Genomic DNA, 19,753 nt, shown 5'->3' on the forward strand with positions numbered 1-19,753 from the left:
GGAGATTTCCTATAACTAGTGTTAACCTCCTGGTTTGCATTTATTTCCTACTGGGGATGATATTTATATTCTACTTTCCATCTTACAACACGTACTTTTAGGTTCCATCTCAACCCTGAAAATTAGAGATTACTTTTGTTTTATAGCAAAAGAAGATCCAGAAAAAAATGGAAATAATTTTTCCAACTAGAAAGTAAACGACAGAGGTAGAAAAATGAAATAATAAAAGGGCAAAAGAATACAGGGCCAACATGTATTGATGTCATGAATATTCAGAGTAAAAATTATGAAATAGGGTCAGTGATGGGAAAGATAGTTCTTAAACATACCCTTTCTCTTAATTCTTAATAAAATTGTCAAAAAAATACTGTAACCCTGAGAGAAATTTTGAAAATATTCTAGACATCAGAATGTAGATGGGCTGAGAGAAAAGAAAGCACAGAGGGAAGCTGCTACCATGGGCACTTGTGTGAACAGCAGGTCCCCAAGAAAGCCTGGAGAACCCCAAGCTTAGAATCATCAAATACAAAGTCCCAGAAGATGAGGGGATCAATACAGTAGCAATTTGTTTGGAAACTTGTTCAGAAAAATTGAGACCCCTCTTCTTCTTCTCCCTTACTAACACGTTTTCAGCACATAGACGAAGCTCTTGTTCCCAAGGATAAAACCAAAAAGTGGCCTTGAATGAAAGCAGGTGATCAGGTTTGGAACGTGGTCTGACACAGATAAATCCATGCAGAGCTAAAGCACACAGTAGAACTGTGGGACCATGACCTTCTCACTGTCAGCTCTGCTTTCCATGTTTCCCCGGGAATCAGTTGGCAGGCAGACCATCCAGAACCCACAGTCAGCCTTCATGGTTAATGTGGGAAGAGGAAATCTAGACATGCCACTTGTAATCCTCACTGTCATTCTTTATTCATTTTAACAAATAATTATAATAAAATGAAAATCTGTAAATCAAGAGAGTTGAGGTAAGTCAGCAGGTTGAACGGTAACAATATATTTTAAAAATGACTCATACAGAAAGAGAGATGATTCAGGAAGGAAGGGAGAACTTGGAAGCAGCTTTCTCAGAGACATTTGGAAGAATGTTGCATACTTTAAAAATAAAATCCTTCCAGAAATGAATTACAAAAAGTGTCAATCAGAAAAATAGGAAAGTATTCCTGAAAGTTAATATATGATTACCTAAACAATGTAAATTTAAATTAATTAAATAATTTGAATTTGATGAAAATATAAAATTAGCCAGGCTAAAGGCAAAGTCGATAATTCAGTTGACAGAAATAGAAAACCTCCTAGTAGATAGAAGAATCGAGCAAAGTATTAAAATAACGTGTGAAAGGAAACATGGCAGATTTGGGAGGTCCGACATGGATCAACAGGAATCCTGTACATATCGGACAGAGGCAAGGATAGCAAGAAAAATCAAAGAAAGCCAGAGGAATGTTCCTGTGAATTAAAAAGATATAATTAAAAATGTTCTGACTGCCAAATGGGATGAATGAAAAAGGATCTTCATCTGGATAGATCATTTTGAAATTGCATAAAACTCCTAAAACTTACTAGAAAGAACAAAAAAAAGAAAGCTTTTTCACTGAAGAATGGGAACTTGACTGATTTAAGACTTACCAATAACACTGGATACTAAAATATAATGGAGTAAAACTGCATACCTCAGACAATTATCAATTAAGTATAAGTCCTATACGAAGGCATCGTTTGGAACATGTAAGGACATTTACCTGTGACCTGCTGCATATGAATAAACGCCTTCAGAAGACACTCCAGGAAACCAGAAAGGAAACACAACCAAAGATGGTGCAAGATAGAAAGCACGGAGATGAAGGTAGCCGAGAACAAAGGTAAGTAAGCAACGTCTCGCGGGCCAGGCACAGTCACCATCTGTTTTATAAATAATGCTTTATTGAAACACAGACTTATTTTTTACTTACTATGATTTACCTATTATCTATGGCTTCTTTTGTACTACAACGACTGACCACTGCAGTTGGGACAGATACTATTTAAGTTGCCTTGCACATGACTGACCCTCAAACTGAGAATATTTACTACCTACCCCTTTAAACAAATACTGTGCTGAGCTCAGCTTAGAAAAAATAAATTTGGTTAGAAAGATATCAAAGTCACTAGATCGCGACCCTAGGGATATTTTCATTTGATAAACAGGAGTGGAACCACAAGATTATATTAACTTCTCAGTGGTTCAGAGAACAGGATTTAATGAAACAGAGAAATTTTTTTCAAAATCAACATGAACAAAACAAAACTTAATTATAGATACAGAGCATACAAGCATTATAAACCCTGATGATATAAAAATAATAACATAGTATTCGGAGGAGAGATGAAGAAACATGGTGAGTGCACTAAACTCCTCACTTTTCATTTTAGTAAGTCAATAGATAATGCGTGAAGTCAACAAATTAAGTTGTTTTATTTGCAACTAAAATGGTAATCAGAAGAATGTTTGGGGAATAGCAATTATTAAAGTGTTTTTCACTGGGATATGAGACTTGGGATGGAATTAGGGCAGACAACTTTTGTTGTTTGGTTTTTTGTCTCTTGTTTTCCTGTTTTTGTTTATTTACCACAGCTGGTATTACTTTAAAAATAATAAATTCAGGGCGGCGGCTCTGTGGCTCAAAGGAGTAGGGTGCCAGGCCTATATACCAGAAGTGGTAGGTTCAAACCCAGCCCAGGCCAAAAACTGCTTAAAAAAATAACAAATTCACTACTCATTCAAACCTGCATATTATAAGCCTACTCCATGGTAAATACTTTTCAAGGCACTGGTTAGGGACAAACCAAAGTCCACATCCAGTTAGACTGCAAATTCTCGTGGGAGGAGATAGCTAACAAACAACCCTGGCATTATCAACATTTTGAGGCATAATCCCTTTTCGCAGGCAGCTTTCCATCATGGGATCTTTAGCGCAGCCCTGGCCTCTCCTCATTAGTTGTCATTAGCTTTTGCTCCAGATGTGATAATCAAAAATGTCTTCAGACATTTCCCAATGACTCCAGATAGAGGGGGCCACTAGTGTAGGGGAAAGATTTGGCTTTGAGGTCAGACAGACCTAGATTTCAGTTGGGGCTCCACCAGTGATTGACTATTTGTCTTTGGGAAAGATATCTAACCTCACTAAATCCCATTTCCCTCTTCTATGAGATGGGGACAAAAAACTATCTTGCCATGCTCTTTTGCTTTTTTTTTTTGAATAATCCAGTGAGAACGTGTATGTACCTGGCACATAACATGCATTAAACAAAAAAGAGCCATTACTACTTTACATCCTACTTGTAATAATGATGAGGAGGAAGAAGACGAGAGGGGCCTGGAAAGCGCAGTCTGTGTGCTCAGGGTAGTGAGGGGTAAGGAACCAGTCCAAGCCTTGAATGTTTTGGAGGGAGGTCTGAAGAATGGCATGCTTCAGCAAAACTTACTGTCATGGGCCAGGCATGGTGGCTCACACTTATAATCCTAGCACTCTGGGAGTCTGAGGCAGGAGCATCACTTATGCTCAAGACTTCAAGACCAGCCTGAGCAAGAGTGAGACTCCTGTCTCTGGGAAAGAAAGAAAGGGAGGGAGGGAGGAAGGAATGAAGGAAGGAATAAATGAAGGAAGGAAGGAAAGAAGGAAGGAAGGAAGGAAGGAAGGAAGGAAGGAAGGAAGGAAGGAAAGAAGTAAGGGATTAGCTGGGTGTGATGGTGCACACCTGCAGTCCCAGCTACCTGAAGCCTAAGGCAGGAGAACTGCTTCAGCTCAGGAATTTGAGGTTGCTGTGAGCTAGGCCGAGGCCATGGCACTCCAGCCTAGGTGATAGAGCCAGATTGTCTCAAAAACAAAAACAAAAGAAAAGAATTTGGATGATGGAAATGTTCTGTAGAAAATAACGTGGCTGTTGAGCAATTGAGAGTGGCTAGTATGACTAAGGAAATAAACCTTTAAGTAAATATTTTTTTTTATTTTGAGTAATTCAAATTTAAATAGAGGCATGTGGCCAGTGGCTTCTATATTAATTGGCCACCACAGCCCAAGAGAACAAACAAGAGCCACTGAAGGGAAAGAGAATGGAACCCTACAGAGGAGTGTTACAGCAACAGTTTGTCTGAAAGATTAGTGTAGTGATGGATGGTGTTCAGTGCAAGGAGGCCAGGTAAAAGCTTTTCAGTAACCCGGGCTTGCTAATGAGAGCATGGGTTAGGGGGTGGATAAGAACTAGGGAAGAGGTGGGTGCCATGCTGAGAATGTCCTCGGTATCTACCTCAGGACACCTAAGCCCAACCGTGACCCTAACTCAGGGACCCTTGAGGTTACTTCATTCACTATTTACTAAGTTTCTAAACTTTGTGAGGGAATATATTTTGGTTGTAATGTGTTAAATTTAGTAGGGTTGTATCAACAATCACCAGAGTGGACCAATGAACATCAGTAACAATGTCCTTCTTAAAATGGCCTTAATCCAGAGTCATTAATACCAGGAGAGACTCCCAAGGAAGGTTAATCCAAACCATCTGAGGTAGTCCCAAATTGAATCCATAATAAAAGAGGATTGAGCCAGACTTTTAGTTTTTTAGAAAGAGAGAATCTGTGTCTCGGAGAACAGAGATGTGCTTCCCTGAGACTCTTCACTTTCGAACGAACTGACATGGGTATAGTATTCAAATTCTGGAAAAATTACCAATTCCAGCTTGACTAAACAAAAAATACCATTGCTGTCCATTTCAGAAAGACAAGAGTTACACACACAACACTCATTTTCTTAACTTCAACTTGGCAGATCCATCAAAAGCCTTTTCTATATAGATAATATTTGGAGCTCAAACATGCTTGTCATATGGACTCTTCCTTCAGGGCCTTTCCTAAGTATTCTTAAAGAAATATGGTTATCAATTTAAGCTGACCTGTGTTCATGTGAAAGCTAATTTGCTCTTTCACTAGAATTTTTCATTTCAAGTTATTGAAGGACACTCAGGTCTTCATGCATATTTGGCCATTTAAGCATATACCAAATTATAAAATGATAATGACAACGTCTGGAGACCTGGTCATGGCATGGTCCTCAGACAGAAATAGCCCTTCAAACAAAGCATACAGGCTAATAAGGCCGAGGATCACAAATGTGAGCTGCTATGCCTTGATGAACGAGGATGCCTTAGATATCTGACAGCAGCAATGAATGGTATGAGAGAAATCAAACAGGTCAGTGCTTCCAAGTTCCTGCAGCTAAAAGGGTTGACTGAGAGGTACAGGTTAGCATGGGAAGCAGAAAGATAACATTCCCCTTGAGAGAGGCTGTCAAGGCTTCTTAGGAGCACTTAGGCCCTGGAAACAATCTAATTGAGTACAAACATGTGCACCCTACCAGAGTGCTCTGACAGATCGCTCAGAGGAGTGCAGGCTGCTGACACCAACCAGCCAAAACAGTCCACCAAAAAGAAGCGATTTTGATGAGAAAAAAGTGTATTCATTATAGCAGAAACCAGCCTCTGGTCTCCGACGCCTTTAAGCAGTTCCTCAAGGCTTGTATTAGGAGCGGGTGACAGGAGGACAGAAGCTTCCCACAGAGGAACGGAATGGATGTCAAGAGCTACAGGCCAGAGCGTTTAGCAGCCCAGTAATGTGCTGAAAATCCAGGCCGAGAGGACATTAGAAGTGCGAAGAAGTCATGAAGCAGGGAGAAAAGTCGGAGTGGAGAGATTTGCACAGGGTTATAAAGAATCACGCCCCCAAATCTGAACCACAAAAATTCATTATACAGCATATGAAGCATAGAGAATGGGCAGAAAGAAGGAAATGTCAGTAGCTCATTAGGACCAGTTTAATGGGTCTTTCAGAAAACAACTAGCTGAGACCGACAACTTCAGGAGAGGAGAGATAATAATTTTCTCTCTTACCATCAAAGAGGTTTATGAGCTTGTAGGGTCACTAAAGGAGAAGAGAAGAGCTCACTTAGTACTTGCTCCAATCATTTCTAATTTTTCTTGCCTGGACATATTTGCCTTCTAATACTTACTATAAAAGCATGGGCCATGGATAGCTGCATCAGTATTACCTGTGAGCTTGTCAAAATACATAATCTCAGGCCCCTCTTCAGACCTACTGATAAGACACCTGCATTTTAACAATGCCCTTGGTTGACTCTTCTCCGCTTCAAAGTTTGAGAAGCAAATCTCTCAGCATCTACTCTTGTCCCCTTATCATCCATTCCCTGCCCAGCTGCCCAAGTAATCTATTAATTACATTTCTTAATCCATTTGTTATTTTCTCTCTGTAGAAGAAAAGTTCCATGAAGGCAGGGAAAATTGGGTGTTCAATTAATATTCATTGAATAAATAAATGAATTGTTCATCAGACAAGGACGATCTGTAAGGCTTCCCATACCTTTCCTTTACCATTGAAAAGTTTCACCTTCTTTTCTTCTGTTTTTACCTAAAAGAAAGATGCTTTTTGCATGGCAAGCCCCAATCCTTTTCTGTTATCTTTATCTGTTCCATTAGAACCTTGTTCTCTAATTACATACATAGATCACCTCTCCATCTGTCCCTGCCTTTGGCTTGCAATTTCCAATGTTAATAAGCGGTAAAGACCTACTGCCTCCTTACCTTTCCTGTCTATCTCCCTTTCCTTTGAATCCTGGACCTCACAAGCATATTTTTCTATTGTTTTCATATCCTTACTTACTCATGTACTTCTCAAGATCTTGTTTCTGTCCCCAAATTATGACTGGTTTAGAGGGAAGCCCAGATTTAAAACTACCCCTAAACTGTATGCAACTCTATGGGTCCTTTCATTTGTAAAGTGGGTATAACAGAATTTACATCAGAGCTACCATGATAATTAAAGTGCCTGTCACAGAGGCTGGCACATGGCAGGTGCTAATGTAATCTCAGCTTCTCCTTCTTGGAGGAAAGCCAAGACTCATTTTGAAACCACCATATTTTATCTGGCCACACATTTGACACTATAGAACATAGTGGTCTTGTTGTTAGGAAATATCCATTGGAGAGAATTTGAAATATTGTGTGAGAGTAATGCACAAAGTATTCCATCGTAGCATCATGATGACAGTGAAAAATGGGAAACAGTGGGGCATAAAAGTGTCCAGTGTTTGTGTGAGAGAATATTATGCAGGTGGCAAAACGCTTAAGAGACGCTTAAGACGCTGCTATGTAGAAAAAGTTAGCATTCCAAATTGTACTCTTCAGATCTTAATTATGTAAGTTTTAATGCAAAAGGATAAAAGGAATAAGTCAAAATGTTTTAAATGATTGGCCATAATCTCCGGATTATGTAATTATGGGCGACTACTACTTCCTTCCTTATACTTTCCTAAATTTAACAAATTTTACAAAATGTGAATTTATTGTTTTTATAGCAAAAAACATTATTGAAATAAAATGGCAGCCTTTCTTTTTCTCATTTTTGAATTTCTCCAGAAAATCTGATTTGTAACTTTGTTTTCTTTTTCCTTCCGGGCGCTATTTTTCTGTGCTTTTTTTTTTTCTTTTCTGATTCCTTCTTCAACGTTGTCAATTCCTGTTGGGGATTCTGTATCTTAAGTGCGGGAGCTGCCGAGAGATTCTCTGTGGCCCTCTTCTCGTCATCCTTCTTGCTACTGTCCCCCACGCCCTCCCTCGCTAACGTCCCTTCTCAGCCTTGGATCTGCTTGTTCTGCAGTCTACGAGCCCAGGCCACCCACAGATCCAGCCTCGCGTCCCAAACATACCTCTTCATTTTTTATTCGTGCTCTCACTCATTCATTTAGCATTTATTGGCTGTCTACTATGTACTAGGCAGTCTGCTAGAGAGTAGAGACACAGTAAAAATAAGAGAAGCCCTTTGTTCTCATGTAGCTCTCAGCCCCTATCTCCCTGTAATCTTTCCAAATCCACACTTTGAAGTCACCTTTGACTCTTCCTTATGCTTTTCATTCTTCCTGCCAATCAAGTAGTTGCAACATTCTACATATGAATTTGAGTGCAGAAATATCTCTCATTTTCATAACTATGTTTTCATACCCACAATCAACACTCTCTCTGGCTTTTTTTCTCTCCTTGGTTTCTTCTTTTGTTTTCTTTTTATGGTTGGGGATTCATTGAGGGTACAAGAAACCAGGTTACATTGATTGCATTTGTTAGGCAAAGTCCCTCTTACAATTGTGTCTTGCCCCCCAAAAGGTGTGTCACTCACCGAGACCCCACCCCCTCCCTCCTTCCCTCTCTCAGCTCTTCCTCCCCCTGCCCCTTGGTTTATTCTATGACAGCTTGTGAAGTGATGCTTCCTCCAACTGCCACAATTCTAATTATCTCATACACAGTATAAAAGATATCATTTGAAAACACTATGGTCAGAGTAGCCTCCTGTTCAAAAGGCAATAGCTTCTCATTGAATACTAAAAGGAACCCCTCCACCTGGCATTTAAAATCTCTTCCAGGGTATTACGTTGAACTAAATAAAAGTTATTTTGTAATTCAAAAAGGGTGAATGTTAGGCTTTTCACATGGTACAACCTAATAGTATTCACATACTTTTCCACCCTCGTGTTCTAAGAATTCTTTCTGCCCTACATTTTAGAATATAAATGAGATCAGTCTATGCTTTCCAAGCATGTCCCCTTCCTTTGATTTCTTTGTTGAAGTTGTTTGCGCTTCCTGGAGCTCATCCATGCTTATCTCCCCCTTGAATACTTCTATTCATCCTGAAGTTCCACCCAGAACACTCATCCTCCGTGAAATATTTCCTGTTGAGTCCCATCTCAGTCATTAGCAATCTTGCCCTGTGATGAAGCACTTTAAATTTTTTTTCATGTCTTTCTTATGATACCTCTGAGCCTTGGTACTATTTCCTTATTTTATTCTGTTACCTCCAACTAAGCTCCCAAAGTATTCTGTTGCATATACTCCTTTTCAAACATAGGACTATAATATGTATAGTTATATATATTATACATTATATTGTGTAATTACTAGTACTTTTAGTGATTTTCTGAGTTTGTTGTCCTTGAGGCTGAATATGGCATTTTCACACTATTATTAACCCTGTTCCCTGCTTATTTATTTTGGCCATTTGAAACTTCTCCTACTATTCAGTTAAACAACCCTTGAAAACATAACATTACTTTTTCTATTTAGTATTTGAATTCTCTGGCTAACTTTCTTATACAGATTATGCAGTTCAAAATATAACATCATTATAATGATGTAGAAGATGCTTTATGAATTCAATTATTTTAAAATTTCCTAATTTATCTCTGATGTTTCAGACATTCATCTTTGAACAGTAAAGTTCTTCAGGTTAAATATATATATATATATATATATATTAAGTATACCAGAGCTTGAATTATAGTTAAGTATTTGAAGACTTACACTGATATCATATATAGATATAAAATCAAGAATCTACAAGTATGTCGTTTCAACCTTAATGCAGTGACATTTGTATCTGTCTAATTAAAACATTAAGACAATAACTATAGGCCAGGCACAGTGGCTCACTCCTGTCATCCTTGCATTCTGTGTGGACCGCTTGAGCTCAGGAGTTCAAGATCAGCCTGAGCAAGAGCGAGACACCATCTCTACTAAAAATAGAAAAACTAGCCAAGTGTGCTGGTACACACTGGTAGTCCCAGCTACTTGGGAGGCTGGGGCAAGAGGATCACTTGAACCCGGGAGTCTGAGGTTGCTGTGAGCTATGACTCCATGGTATTCTAGCTTGGGGCAACAGAGTAAGACTCTGTCTCAAGAAAAAAAAAAAAATAATAACTTTATGTGAAAAAATCTGTTAGGAAACAAGTACAGTATTTAGTGGTTAATATGAATGAATTTGGGAACAGATTTGGGTTGATTGTCCATTTGGAATCTTAATTCATTTTCTTCTGTAATATGGAAACCATGCCTACCACCCAGGATTATAGGAAGAGTAAAATGAGATAAGTTAAAGACTTATTATCTGGCACACAATTAATAACAAAAATCATATTAATATGATACTATAATAAAATCATTTATTGATAAATGACAAATATGAATAGCATTTTCTAAAGTCATTATGATCTTACTAGAACTTTTTTTTACAGATTCTTTAAATATATGGAAAAGATATCTGTCTATTTTTAAATGCTATGTACTGGTAAGTATGACATCATTTCTCGTATTACATTTATAGAGAGAAAGAGAGAAGGGGAACAAAAGGCCTCCTCCCCTTTGATGCAGCAAAATCTTGGCCAAAGACGTGAAGAGCAATAAACAATGTCTAGCCTGGGAGTAGTATTTAGGAAGTGTCCCCGCAAGCCTCAGGCTGCAGTTTGGCATTTTTCCCCAGCTGATGAAAGTGAAAGGGGACATTTCAAAAATTTTTCCATTTTAACCTAAAACTAGAAAAATTCTTCTCCACATAGCCTACATAAATTTCTACACATGGTTCATCTGCTTTTCTACCCACTATTAATTATCTGATTCTTCTTCTTTTTAATTAGAGACATACAATGAATATTTTGGGTAACTAAAAAACAAATTCCCAGATGTCTATTTCCTAGTGTCCAAGCTCATGGAAAGTAAGAACAGAGAAAAGAGAGTAATGGGGGAAATGATGACAGCTTAAACAATGAAAAAAATATTTACTGAACTCCTACTATGGTCCAGGCACTATGCTAGGTCCTAAAGATATGAGTGAAAAAAAATCAGTAAAGGAATTAACTCATGACAATATTGATTAGAAAAAACATGATATAGTTCCCTGATATACTACAGCCCAATGGTCAAATTCTATTCTGATCTGACTACCAAACAGGCTATCTTAACAAACTCCTTTTTATCATACACACTTTAAGAGCACACTCCTAGATGAATTTTCAAGTGGTCTTAGAAAATGTACATGCCAAGAGTATCTTGGTAAAATCATATGTCCCTTCTCCAATATCTATAGAAATCGTAACAGAACTTATTCGTTCCTATTTACAATACACTGGAGAGATTTAATAGCAATTAAATACCAATTTCATCCTCTTCCAATCATACAAATATCCCAAAGCTCAAAATGATGAATGAGTTTTAAGATTAGGAAACAGACTCTCCTGTGATACCTATGGTGTATAGATTTACTTAAATGGAAAAGTACCAAATAGATTTTTTTGTTCCACCAAGCATAAAATGTTTTCACTTACTCTTGACTGAAATCTAAAAAGAGAGAATGGTCTCAAGGGTTTTACAATATCTAGGAGGAACAGTGAGTCCTGTCTGGGGATTTTATGCATGATTCTACTGAGTAATTTCGGAGGAAGAAATGCAATATATAATTTTATATGGCTCTAAGAGTAATATATTAGATTTTGTTCAATATCTTAAATAATGTAATTTCCATTTCTAGAATACACTGATTTATTTTAAAGAATTCATTCCCCTGCTCAAAAATCTTATGTGATGCTCCCTACACTCTGGAAGGCTAAGGACAGTGTCATCGTCCCCTTCCTCTTTCTCCCACAATAACTACCCACAGCAGCAAGACTCTTAAGAAATGCTTGTGGAATGACTAAATTAAGGTTCTCATGATTATACATCGCAGAGGAAATTAACCAAGGACAATGCATTGGTCTTCCTCAACCACTACAAACATCCACACTCACTGGTGTACACTCATATACGTGATATTTCCGGGTCAGTAGTTTAACACTAGCCATTTTTAAAAGTATATTTTAAAAAACCGACTGTACTTATTGGATAAAATATTTGGGGTGATAGTCTTGAAAGAAAATAGTATATGGATTCTGAGGAAAGGTCTTTTTAAAAAAATTTTTTTTATTAAATCATAACCACATAGATCACTGAGGAAAGGTCTAAAAGGAATTATTGATCTTCTTCTGAGCAAGGCAGAAAATGTCTTCCATTTTTTAAAGGCAAATTACATATAAAGGCTTTATTGACAAGGATATATATTAAGGTCAAAGATAATCTTAAAGAATTAAAGAACCAGTAACACCTATAATTATTTTCTTAAATCAATATACATCCTGATGCTGAATGTGAAAATTAATATTTCTCATGGAAGGCATAGGCCCAGGATCAATGGATTCAAGTGCTTTCACGACAAGATGAAGGATTACTTTCTTATGCTATTAATTCCCAAATAAAGCAAATGCAAAACCAGTTACTTTAATAACTGAAAACCTTGGTTTTTGGATATACATTGCTAAAAACTAAAAGATCAATAAAGAAGTTGCGATGGTTTATTTGCAAAACCCAACAATACTGAGTCATTCCTGGGCTTTCGTCTCTAACACTCATTCTACCTGGGAAGGGCAAAGCTTTTCATTTAACCATTTTTAAAAAATCACTTATCAGCAAGATTATTGCAGATAAAATCATTACTCAATGTAGTTCTCTTAAATTTAAACTAATGAATTTTCCATAAGGTGGAGAATTTCTGGCATTTAAAAAATATACAATAATAGATCCTAAAATAAGCCAGACATGTTGAAATTTGCTAATAACCTGCAACATAGGCAAAGGACACAATTCTTTAGACATCTTCTCATCAAAACAGCCTTGAATAAGCTTATTCTCTACATAGGAAATGGTACAAGCTATAAACAACGATCATTGTAAGCTTAGGTATAAAAGACCAACCATAGAAGGATTAACTTAAAGAAAAACAATCCAATTCTTTCCTGAATTTTCCTCATTTAAACATCCAAACAAAACATGTGGTACCTTTTAATTTTCTGAATGAGTAGTTCCCAATCAATGCTCCCTCGGTTAGAGACAACAAGCTGAAGAATCTACCGAAACAAAAGAAAAAAAACATATATCTAGATTTGTTAACTAAATTATCAAAAATTGTAACTTACCGGTAAGCAAATGCATTCTTTACATCCAAATAATCAATCTACGCCTTGAGATCTATAGTACAAAACAACGCAGTACTTGAATTTTTAGCTCAATAAGGAATTTTAAAGCATTTTATTCCAAGATCACATATTTAAAAAAATGGATTAAAAATAAAGCACAATAAAAAATTAAAAACCTGAACCATTACCAGCGCATATGCAGCAATACCACCCAAGTCTAGCCTTTGAGAACTGCTGCAGAGTCCTTCTCTGGGAGCATTATCCCCACAGGCTGGCTCTGTGGCTCTCTAGCTCCAGACAGACGCAGTCTGCAAGCCACCAGCTCGCGTCTGTGTGTGCCGGGGAAAGGGAAGCCGCAAATTAGAAAAAGTCCCCGCAGTGGCGAAAAGGAAAATAAGGCGAGTGGGAGAGGGAGAGAGAGCTCCCTAGCCTCAGAATTTTCGAGAATGATGACAAGCCACTCAGCTCCGCCATCATTCACTGACAATAGGACGCAGCCCTGGCTTACGCGATTTAGTGGTTTGCCATAGGGGCTTCTGGTACCAAATGCCTGACAGGCATTTTAATTGCCTCCATCCAAGTGTGTCCCCAGGAGTCGAGTCTATAAGCCTATGAATGTCATCATCTGGCTTCCTTTGTGTTAGTGCCAGCCACACACACACACACACACACACACACACACGCGCACACACACACAGAGCTTAAGAGAGGGACAGTTTTCAGACATACAGAATTATAAACAAGTTACGCTATGCAAATTGGCCGTGAAAATAACAGTTTGTAGGAATTGTTATTATCTGTGTTAAGGACATCAAAGATTTCTTTGATGTTTTCTTATTGGCAGACAATTACAATATTTTAAAAACTATGGCATACTGTTTATTTATATTGCAAAAGAAATAATTGTGTTCATTGGGGAAACACATTCATTTACGGATATGTTCCTATGGCACATTCGATCCCCTTGGAACTACAATAATTATGCACTTGCTAATGTTTCCTTACAAGGGACAAAAGCACAAAACAAAGAGGATTGGCAAACCAGGTTTGATATGTGATTTCTCTGGGCATCTATTTTATTCCGTTTACATACAAAAGCCAAAGGAGGTGGTGACCAGCTTGAGTCCCGGGACTTTACAGCCCCTGAGGGCCCAGGCAGGCAGAGAATTCAATTTTCAGCATAATCAGTATCCTCTTCATGTTAGCAACTGAAATTAACAATTGAATATTCCTGTTTTACAGTGCCCCTTGAGTAGAGAGGTTAAATGTGGCAAAATTCCCCACCTTTATTTCCCAGAGAAAAGGACAGAAGAAAAGCATCAATAAATAAATCCATTTTTACAGCATTCTGAGCACCCTGCACCAGAGAATGGAGCAAAATGTGATGTGTACCAAAGGGCCAGCTGTGAAGAAGGTTGCTGGGAGGCAGCGTCACCATGGTTACTGGAAACAGAAAGTGAGGAGCAAAAAATAAGATGAAGACAGAGGAGAGGGAAGTAGACTCCAGCAGAGGACGTGGAGAGACAGAATGACATGCGATCTGGTTCAAATCCCCTCCCCCACCTGAAAGAACTGTCTCTATCAGTTTTATGCTGCACTTTGAAGCCATTAACACGAATTTGCATTCTCCTTCAGCCACCTCTCTTTTCCCATTTTTTGACCATTAGCTAATTTTGCTTTCATAAATATTCAAACTGTGTTTCTTTTGTATAAGATTGATCCTGCTACCCCTTGCCTCTGTCTATATCCTGGTTTCAAGGAAACCACTCAGCCTAGTCCACACCCTTTGTTTTGTAGATGAGAGAGCTGAGGTGTGCGGAGTCTGATCAAGGCCACAAAACAGAAGCACTGGCAGGATTTTCTGGCTCAGTTCTCTGCTTTTCTTCTCTTACCAAGTGACTTTGTTTCCCTTCTCTCATTCTGTTTGCAAGCAAAACAGATTCCAAAGTCACCTTTTCTTTGATCTTGAAACCTTTCATTTGTTAAAGCAGTGATCTTCCCCTTTAAAAAGCAATGCAATCATTCTGAGCACTAACTTGGCTTAATGTCTGTGCAGGACCGTTTTTTGAGGTCTGAAGAATCTGGGGGTAATTCTGTCAACCATTTCTCTTTCATTTCTAGTCTGCCAATCAGATAAATCAAGCATGATTGCCCTTTTATGAATCTGTCTTGCTGAGCCTGAACTTCATCATTACATACTAGGCTCTCTAGCACCACTGGCCTCATTCTTTCTCCAAGCATAAAACCGGACAATCAAACTGAGTGGCCTCCCAAGTTTCCTCCTAGGTACAGACAACGTGAACCTTAAGTGGTTACCCCCAAACAGTAAAGCTGAAAATTCAGAGCCCAGGTAAAATTAAAAAATAAAAGTAATAATAATTACAATAATTTATATAAAAACAACCACTGGAGAGCACAACTAGTACTCATTGTAGATTTGTAAAAAATATTTTGACCTTCATGCTTTATTGTTTCTATTTTCTTTCAAAACTGTTCTTTCAAAATTCATTCTTATGACTCATTATTTTTTAGGTTAACTCATCTATAGATAGGGTCATACTGCAGTTTTTGGTGTCTAATATAGAGTTCCTGCCTCCACCACCACCCTATGTCCCCAGCACATCAGCTATAAAATACGTAAATTATATTTTTCTTTTCTTTTTTTTTTTTTGGAGATAGGAGCCTCAAGCTGTCCCCCTGGGTAGAGTGCTGTGGCATCACAGCTCACAGCAACCTCCAACTCCTGGGCTCAAGCAAGTCTCCTGCTTCAGCCTCCCAAGTAGCTGGGACCACAGGCGCCCACCGCAACGCCTGGCTATTTTTTGGTTGCAGCTGTCATTGTTGTTTGGCGGCCCGGAATGGATTCGAACCCACCACCTTGGGTGTACTTGGCTAGCGCCTTGGCCACTTGAGCCACAGGTGCTGAGCTGTAAATTATATTTTTCAAAAAATGTAATTACCATAAGTGATAACTATGAGAGATTTCCGGACTTAGTGAATTCTACAACTGGTTAGGATGTTTTCCCTAAAATGCGTCCCTTTCAATATGATCTCTTTGTTAAATGTCTGCAATTTGGGGCAATAACATGATTTTCCAAAGTGAATGTCTTGTTTTAACATATTGTCATCTGTTCTCTTAAGGGACACACAAAAAAAGTGATGCACAAAGCTGTTATGTCTTGAGACATGAATGATACCCTATCACTACCTCATGTAATGGTCCTGGTCAGTCTAAAAAAAAAAAAAATAGCACAGCTTCCAAGAACATTTAATAATGTTTGGGAAGTAAGTATTAGTGATCCTGGTTCAACAAGTGTGTTTGCATATTCTTTTGTTCTTTTCTTTTTCAGTTTGTTTCTAACATAGAGTCGGCGCTACACAAAAAACATAATTACTGCCGCTCAGTATGTCATATTCTAAGTACGACATGACAGATGAAAGACTTACATGAATGTATTGATTTTTCATTTAAATCTATGAGCCCAAACCACGGTGCCTTCTTTACCCTTCTTCTCTGTGACTGTATTTTAGAACTTAGCTCAGTATTACCATAGTTGGCCATGTATAATGTATACTGTTTAGCCCAAAGTTTTGAGGAAAAAATAAGGATGGGCATTATACATAAGTAGTACGAACTCCATATCTATATAAATGATTTTAATTCTTTTATTTATGCTTCCAGAGTTAAAAGTGTGACTACGGAAAGCAATAATGATATCTATGTGCAAAATATGGTAGCCAGTTTTGTTGAACTTACCATGAGCTTGCAATGAAAGTATTTTTGGCCAACAAAGAGGGACATATTTCTCTTCATATACTTCAGGTAGGAGCTAGTAACCTAGCTGATATTTTTACAAAAATTATAGGAAAATCCCTTGGAAAACGTCAAAAGGGTTTTGCACACACTTCAAGCTTTAAGCTTTGGATTTGAATTAAAAAGTTGAAACAAAAGATTTTTTTTCCCCTGAAATTTTGAGCAAAAACATGGTGCACATTATATACACCAAAATACGGTATGCCTTTCATGAGTTGATTTCCTCAACTGTGATGGCACACAAACAGATACGGTCTTTTAGATGTTTGACAGATTCTAAGAATAACAAAAAGGGGGAAATAGCATTTTCTCCGCAAGGAGTCAAGGAGCTTTAATTAATAAATCAGTAAACAGAAAATAATTTCGTAGTTTCTTCTCTCATGTTGAGGAGACACCTTAACTTCACCCGTCACATCTGCTTTATGGCAGACACTGATCTTTAAGAATATGATTCAACTGTATTCCCAAATGCAGTTACCTCACCCTTGCGGCTTATTTATTTATTTATTCATTTATTTTTGCGATAGAATCATACTCCATTGCCCTGGGTAAAGTGGTGTCATAGCTCACAGCAACCTCAAACTCCTGGCCTCAAGTAATCCTCCTGACTCTCCCCCAAGTACCTGGGAGTATAGGTGCCTTCTACAATGCCAGGCTAATTTTTTTTTTTTTTTCATTTTTAGTGGAGATAGGGTCTCACTCTTACTCAGGGTAGTCTCAAACCCCGGTGCTCATGTGATCTCCCTGCCTTACTCAGAATGCTAGGATTATAGGCATGAGCCCATGCCCAGCCCTCATTCATTTTTAAATTTTTTTCATTATTTTATTTTATTTTTTACGAGCCACAATCTCACTCTGTCATCCAGGCTGGAGTGCACCCCTGAACTGTTATGCTCAAACAATCCCCATACATCAGCCTCCTGAGTAGCTGAGATTACAAATGTGCACCACCATGCCTGGCCAACTTTAGTTTCACTCCCTAAATATATGACTCCGTATATTGGTGTATCACTTTGTAAACTCTCTAAGAATGAACAATGGAAGTGGATCTTCCCTAACCCCATGAAAACTTTACTCATATATCATATTCCCAACCAGGGCTTTCCTGACTACCCTAATGAAAATTATAATCACGCATCGCCCATGGGCCATCATACTCTGCTCCATTTTTCCTTTTTTCTATAGGACTTACCACATCATAAAATTTTCTTTCTTTCTTTCTTTTTTTTGCAGTTTTTGGCCAGGCTGGGTTTGAACCCGCCACCTCCGGTATTTGGGGCCGGCACCCTACTCCTCTGAGCCACAGGCACTGCCCATAAAATTTTCTTTTTTTTATTATGTCTACTATATATTACCTAAATCCCCTGCTGGTTCCACAGGGGCAGTCACCTTTACATGTTTGTGACACTGGAATATCCAAGGCATTTAAAACAGCACCGGGAACATAATGGCACTCAAAAATAATGTTTTAAAAGCAGTGAATCTGAAAATCACATTAGCACATGAATGGCAGCGTTCAGACACAAGGGAAGTCTTTGTATTCCAACTGCTTTCTCTCCTCTATATACTTCATCTTCTTCATGAATATTGCTACTTATTTATAAACCACCCATCACCAGAGAATTGACATATTTTGCCATTTTCTTTAGAGAATATACATTTGTTTAATATAGGGATTTGTCTCCTGCTTCTTTGAGTTGAGTATATAGCATAGGGCTATCAGAAACAGCTTCTGTGATAAATCATGCCTTGTATTCTTAGCAAAATATGCTAAATTTTAATATTTAGAATTTTTAAAAATAAAATGAGACTAGTTCATTAATGCTGCCTCATGGCCCAAATATTTTTAAATGTATTTTTTTAATGACTACAGTTACTGTAACTTATACTTTTACATTTTATTTTATTTTTTTGAGACAGGGTCTTGCTTTGTTACTTAGGCCAGAGTGCAGAGGTATCATCACAGCTCACTGCAACCTCAAATTTCCCGGCTCAAGCGGCTTTCTGTCTCAGCTTCCTGAGTAGCTAGTATTACAAGTGAGCACTGCCATGTCCAGTCAAAGTTTTTATTTTTTGAAGAGAGAGATTCTCGCTTTGCTCAGGCTAGTCTTGAACTCCTGGCCTCAAGCAATCTTCTCAGCTTGGCCTCCCAGAGTACTAGGATTCCAAGTGTGAAGCACTGCACCTAGCTCCAATTTATACCTTTGAAAACTGATAATTGAAATCATAATTATACTCTCACTTGAGTTTGAGTTATTCCAAATACAATAAAGAGATGAATATTTTGCAAATTATTATGATATCCAAATTCACTGAACATTGTCTTGCCTTTTTTATTACAAGTTACATTTTTTCTTCCAGCAATGTTGATTCACACAAAAGTATATTGTGATAAATAGAAGAACACAAAAAGATAAGTGTCATAATTAGTATATTAGTATGAATTATATAAAACACTGAAATTCTTTTTCTTTTTAACCTACAAAATAGCAATTTCTTATGGTCAACTTAATACATAGAGACACTAAAGAAAGATGTAGAATTGAGTAGAACAGTTATACAAAATGACCTTTATGTTTACCGGAGCATTAGTCATGCAATAAAGATAGAGAAACAATTTAAATGTCCCTTGATGGACAAATGGATAAAGAAACTGTAATATCTCTTCCTCTCTCTCTATAAAATATACAAGGTTGGGAATTAAATTCACGAACTCATCCTAGAAAAAATCCTTCATAGCTAACTGCTGAATATTGCTCTGGTCACCTTTAAGGTACTCTCCTCGGGAAGCCATGCGCCAATGCCAGCACCTAGTCTGTCCTTCAAAGCACTTTTTCTAGGATGAGTTCATGAACTTAATCATCAGGCCTTGCATGACAACAGCTCTTGCTTTAAAGAGAGGATTAGGCACTGGTGTCAGTGCATAGCTTCCCAAGGTAAGTACTTTGATGGTGACTGTAGTGCTATTCAGCAATGAGGTATGTAGCATTTTTTTCTAGGATGAGTTCATGAATTGTCCAACCTTGTATATATGTAAATATTATTCACATCGAAAAAAAGAAC

General features: G+C 37.8%; 1 protein-coding gene across 4 annotated transcripts in view; it reads right to left on the reverse strand.

Moving 5' to 3' along the window:
- MAP2 (microtubule associated protein 2) overlaps window positions 1-13,393 on the reverse strand; it is a 139,488-nt gene extending 126,095 nt beyond the window's left edge. For 2 of the 4 annotated variants that reach the window (XM_012802273.2, XM_003784986.3), the window contains exons 1-2: window positions 13,065-13,141; window positions 12,740-12,807 (exon numbers count right to left, since the gene is read on the reverse strand). The gene's annotated coding sequence lies outside the window, so the exon portion shown is untranslated. Of the gene's footprint in view, window positions 1-12,739; window positions 12,810-13,064 lie in introns of those variants that run through there. The other 2 variants (XM_012802274.2, XM_012802272.2) reach the window with 2 other exon arrangements.
- Between the last annotated feature and the right edge of the window lie 6,360 nt (window positions 13,394-19,753).

Source organism: Otolemur garnettii, unplaced genomic scaffold, assembly GCF_000181295.1.
Source record: "Otolemur garnettii isolate 467f Iridium unplaced genomic scaffold, OtoGar3 scaffold00013, whole genome shotgun sequence".
NCBI lineage: Eukaryota > Metazoa > Chordata > Mammalia > Primates > Galagidae > Otolemur > Otolemur garnettii.